Source organism: Palaemon carinicauda, chromosome 14 (genome assembly GCF_036898095.1).
Source record: "Palaemon carinicauda isolate YSFRI2023 chromosome 14, ASM3689809v2, whole genome shotgun sequence".
In the NCBI taxonomy this organism is placed as follows: Eukaryota; Metazoa; Arthropoda; class Malacostraca; order Decapoda; family Palaemonidae; genus Palaemon; species Palaemon carinicauda.
Window position 1 is genome coordinate 54,341,065 of NC_090738.1, and position 6,254 is coordinate 54,347,318.

Here is a 6,254-nt window from a genome sequence, read left to right on the forward strand (position 1 = left end):
GTTGCTCCCGCAGTGCTTGCCAAGTTTCTTCCAAGCGTGATGTAATCTATCCCAAACAACCTGATGGAAAAATTCTAATTTTTTCGACAATATTTGACAGCTGGAAGGATTACCACTTAGAAGGACAAATCACGAAATACAATTACTCTTTCCTAATTGAAATAAATTTGTTTGTTTTTTATGTTATTGAAGAGGAGGACGGTGGTAAAAAAAAAAAAAAAAAAAAAAAAAAAAAACCCTCTCCGGATGAGTTTTTTTTTCTTTTTTTTTTATTGAAGAGGCGGACGGGGGAAAAAAAACTTATGAGCTTCTCGAAACATAGCAAGAGAATTTTTGGTTAAAAATTATTAAAGTCGAAGATGGGGTGCTTAGGAAAATTAGAACTTAAGGGAGATGGAATCAGGCACCTTCGTCTCATCTTTAAGTCCACGGATTGCTTAAAAAGCAGACAGAAATGCAATACATCCTCTGAATAAAGAGGGTTTTTGGATACGATAGTTTTCCTGGTACCGGTTTAGTATGTGGCCTACCTTTCGAATAGGGCCTACGAAATTCTATCTGTTTTAGTATGTGGCCTAACATAACCTAACCTAACCTTACCTTACCTTACCTTACCTAACCTAACAAGCCAGGTAGGCCACATAATAAACCAGAATAAAAAAAAGGTAGGCCACATACTAAACCAGAATAAAATAAGGTAGGCCACATACTAAACCAGAATAAAATAAGGTAGGCCACATATTAACCAGAATAAAAAAAGGTAGGCCACATACTAATCCAGAATAAAAAAAGGTAGGCCCACATACTAAACCAGAATAAAAAAAAGGTAGGCCACATACTAATCCAGAATAAAAAAAGGTAGCCCACATACTGACCCAGAATAAAAAAAAGGTAGCCCACATACTAAACCGGTACTGTTTTCCTTTTATAGTTAGGGAAACAAAGGTATTATTTGAAAATATAATGTTGAATAAATGATGAGGTCATGAAGATTGATTTGTTCTAATAGTCTTGGATAGATATGATTGTATAATTGATAAGGTAAGTTTAGTTATATAAAGGAACGTAAACAGATAGGTTTCATAGGAACGACAATAAATAGGTTACTGAAGCTTATTATTTTCTCTTTTATTTTGGGTTGATGCTTTAAAACAGAGTAAAAAACAAAGCAAGACGACTGCACATGAATAGATGGTGCACTCAGGCACACTCTTCTGTCTTATTCCTCTTTTTTTATAGTTAATATATGTAAGATTTATTTTAATGTGTGAGAGAGAGAGATGCGAATAATAGAGTAGTTGTAGGGGAAGATCTGGAATGCACTGTACAGAGAGAGAGAGAGAGAGAGAGAGAGAGAGAGAGAGAGATGCGAATAATACAGTAGGTGAAGGGGAAGATGTAGAATGCGCTAGACACACAGAGAGAGAGAGAGAGAGAGAGAGAGAGAGAGAGAGAGAGAATAGATGCGAATAATACAGTAGGTTATTTTATTTTAATTATTAGGTACATTTCTTGTAGTTTTATTTGTGTCCTTATTTCCTTTCCTCACTGGGATATTTTCCCTGTTGGAGCCCTTGGACTTACAGCATCCAGCTTCTCCAACTAGGGTTATAGCTTAGCAAGTAGTAATAATGTGAAAATAACGATTATATAAATAAATAAGACAAAGAAAAACTGGTTACGTAGATTGAACCATATTAAAAGAGGCGGGAAGAATTCGCGCGCTTTTTTTCGGATTTTAAATGAATTCTTGGAATATTTCAGCCAACAAATTCTTGATGTTGAACCTCCTTCCTGTGTGTGATACAAACCGTGGAGAACGACGCGTAGATAGATAGATTGATAGATAGTGCGATCACAATAGTGTTTTTCTATTATTTGTGATCTATCGGAACTGGACAGAGAGAGAGAGAGAGAGAGAGAGAGAGAGAGAGAGAGGCGAATAATACAGTAGGTTTAGGGGAAGATCTGGAATGCACGATACAAAGAGAGAGAGAGAGAGAGAGAGAGAGAGAGAGAGAGAGAGAGAATAGATGCGAATAATACAGTAGGTGTAGGGGAAGATCTGGAATGCACTGGACAAAGAGAGAGAGAGAGAGAGAGAGAGAGAGAGAGAGAGAGAGCGAATAAAACAGTAGGTTTAGGGGGGTCAACTCATTGTTCATAAACATAATTGTAAATGCATGGAAAGGTTGATGATGTGAGCGCTTATAGCTCTTAAAGTATTGATGTTGTTATAGTTGCTATGTTATTTTTTTAAAATATCATGAAGTGGACAAAAATAATTAGATTTCAAATGTATTTCTTTTGAGATTCAAAAGGCCTCTGATCAACATCGACATTGCATAAAGCAATTGCTTATAAATGTAATTGTTGCAGCTTGTGAATTACGTTACGTTCTTTCGTGAAAATTAAAGAAAAATAGAACTAAAAAGTTATTGTGTTGGCCTGATTGGTTACGTCTCTGCCTGGTGTTTACCAGACGGGGGTTCGAGTCCCGCTCAGACTAGTTAGTTCCTTTGGTGTTTGTACCTTTCTATCCTTGCGAGCGAATGTTGGGTGTGGGGGGGGGGGTGGGCCTTGGGAGAGCCTATAGGTCTATATGCTAAGTCATCAGCAGTCATTGCCTGGCCCTCCCTGGTCCTAGCTTGAGTGGTAAGGGGGCTTTGCACTAATCATATAATACATGGTCAGTCTCAAGGGCATTTTCCTGCTTGCTAGGGCAATGTCACTGTCCCCTGCCTCTGGTATTCATGAGCTGCCTTTAAAGTCTTTAAACATACTGACCTGCTAATCCCTCAAAGTCAGGCACTCAATAGAGCGCAGACCTCCGTTACGGCAGCGTATTTCTTGACCTTTTAATAACATGTATAATTGACGTGGATTTTCGTACAATCAAATGTGAACCAAGTTTGAAGTCTGTGACAAAGCTGTCTAAAATTATGGCTGATTAGGTGGACTGGATATTTTGCTTGACTGTGACGTTGACCTTCCAAAATTTAATCATCTGCAGTTTTTCACATATAACAGTTAATCCCTGCAAGTTTCATTAATCTACGATTAGACTTTTGGCCAGGAAGCTGTTCATAAACAAACACACAGACACACAAATGAACAAACACACAAACAGCTGGTAAAACATGACGTCCTTCCAACTTCGTTGGCGGAAGTAAAATAATAATAATCATAATAATAATAGTAATAATAATAATTGAAAATTAGTAAATTAATGATTATAATAATGATAACAATAATAATAATAATAATAATAACAACAACAACAATGATAATGGTAACAACAACAACAACAACAACAACAATAATAATAATAATAATAATAATAGTATTAATACCTCCCGACATAGTTAAATGGTAATAATGAAACTTCCGGACAAAGTTTGTTTACATGGAAGAGCAAGAGGGCTGTGTGAGGATTCCCCCAAGGAAGTTATGCACAGGAACTATGCCATTGATGACATAGGCAGAGATCTCTCGAACTTAGTTCGCGAAACCCCATTGGTTTGTTTGTGGGAGGGTTTCCGAAAGGGGGAAGGGGTGGAATTAATGGGTAACCAAGATGTAATTAATCCTGTGAGAGAGAGAGAGAGAGAGAGAGAGAGAGAGAGAGAGAGAGAGAGAGGGGGAAGGGGGGTGCTTACAAATTGATATTTTTAATTAGTATATGTGAAATATGCTAATATTTAAATTGATTTTAAGCATATAAGTTAAATTGCTTGTATGCTTAATGTATATATATATATATATATATATATACAGTATATATATTTATGTTTATATATGTATATACAGTATGTATATATATATTTATATATATGTATATGTATATATATTTATATATATAAATATATATATATATATTTATATATGTGTGTGTGTGTGTAAAGAAATATCTATCATAGAATTAAATATTGGCCCTAAACATCAAAAATTAAATATATATATATATATATATATATATATATATATTATGTACTCGTTCGTTATATTATTGTTGTTTTCGTCTTCAAATATCAGATAATAATGCTTTGTTGATAGTGTTTGGTTATGGAATTATTAATAATTAATAATTGTTCATAGACATCACGGAGAACTCCAAACTGGTGCTTCAAGTTAGAATGCTGTTTAATATTATGAGAAGAATATTTATAATAAATATTGAATATTTATGAATCCCTTCAGCCAATTTCGCAATCTATTGAAAATAAAGAGAGTTACAGGTACAAATTCGCTTGCCGAGGTAGAAATGGATGCCATTCAACATTTGTATTTAGGGGTACCACAGGAGTTAGAGAACTATCAGATAAGATCGAAGAAAGTAGACTGAGGTGGTATGGTCATGTCTTTAGAAGAGATGAACTGTAAAATGGGAGGAGAGTGGTGGAAATGGAGGTACAGGGAACGAGAAGGAGAGGGAGACCAAAGCGAAGGTGGATGGACTGTATCAAGGATGACCTTCGATCAAAGGGATTAACCGGTGATGATGTGTGGGACAGAGGTAGATGGAGAACGTTGGCCATAAACATCGACACCACATAAAAGTGGCAAAAGATGCAGACAAAGAAGAAGATTTATCTCTAAAGGTTAAAGGTGTCTGGTTCCAGTCCTAATTTCATGAGAATAGATACTCACCAGAACGTCAGCCGGGCAAGCTCAACTCCCACTGTGGTGCCCAAGCGGAGCAGTGGGTTCCCCAGTATACAGCTTAAACTCCCGGGCGGGGATCGATCTGCTGTCATGCGAATGCAAGGCAAACAACGTTACCCATGCACTAGCCAGGAAGATTTAGCAATGACAATATTTACCTTCGCAAACTAGTTTGATTAAGACGAATAAAAATGCATCCAGTTTTGCTTATGAATAAGAGCATTTTCTATCAAAAAGTTATAATGGTAGACTTTAACCAGTCGCTGTGCTCCCGAAGTTTTAATAGGATGTGCGGTTGATAAAAGATTGTACATTTTGGCCTAGATGGAAACTGCCTGCTGTTTCCGCTCATCAGATTGAGTTAATTACAAATCAAATTTCCAGTTGGTTTGAAACTTTACCAGAGAGACTTTGAATTCTTCTCGTTTTGGAAAGTACACATACAAGCGCGCACTGTTTAATTCGTGTTTTTATCTTCAAATTTATGATTATTTTTACCTTTCCTGAAATAACTATAAATAATCTCGCTAATTATTTGCCTTAAATGATGTTGATGAGTGGGACGTAAGGGAAGGAAGTCAAAAGAACTATATTTCTTCTCCGTTGTATGGCTACCCTTCTTTTGGATAATTTATTTCTTAGGGTTTTTTTTTTTTTTTTTTTTTTTTTTTTTAAATAATGATAACGGGAAAATAAAGATTTTCTTGAAGTACTCTATTCTTTCAAGCTCAGAACGTATGCCAAGACTACAAATCAGGCCTTCTCCAATCATGAGGCTCAATACTACACAGTATTCTAGAAATTTTATTCCAGCTGTTACCAAGTTGTGGAATGATCTTCCTAATCGGGTAGTTGAATCAGTAGAACTTCAAAAGTTCAAAGTAGGAGCAAATGTTTTTATGTTGACCAGGCTGACATGAGTTTTTATTGTTTAAATATGACATATCTGTTTTTGACGTTGTTAATAGTTTATATAGGACATATCTGTTTTTGACGTTGTTAATAGTTTATATAGGACATATCTGTTTTGACGCTGTTACTGTTTTCAGAATGATATATTGTTAATTTATTCTCATCATTTATTTATTTCCTTATTTCCTTTCCTCACTGGGCTATTTTCCCTGTTGGAGCCCTTGGGCTTATTAGCATCTTGCTTTTCCAACTAGGGTTGTAGCTTGGCTAATAATAATAATAATAATAATAATAATAATAATAATAATAATAATAATAATAATAATTATAATAATAATAATTTAGATTCATCTTTCTTATTCAGTGCGTTACTTTGACTCTTCACTTTTTATCTTCGCCAACCAAGTTAGGAGGAGGTTATGTTTTACCCCTCTTTATGTGTTTGCTTTTGTATAGCTTCCTAGCCACACTCTAATCGTAGAGTAATGAAACTTGCTGGGATTAACTTCGCTGTAAAAAGCTGGAATTGATTACATTTTGGAAGTTCAAGGTCAAAGGTCAAGGTCAAGCAAAATGTCCAATTCACGCAATCAGCCATAAGTTTGGACATCGTTGTTACAGAGACTTCAAACTTGGTTTATATTTGAGTGTATGAAATCCACGCCAATTAATACATG

At 35.4% G+C, this 6,254-nt stretch overlaps 1 pseudogene; it reads left to right on the forward strand.

Annotated features, from left to right (window-relative positions):
- Positions 1 to 3,378: 3,378 nt before the first annotated feature.
- Positions 3,379 to 6,254, forward strand: part of LOC137652778 (secreted protein C-like) — a 7,467-nt pseudogene continuing 4,591 nt past the window's right edge.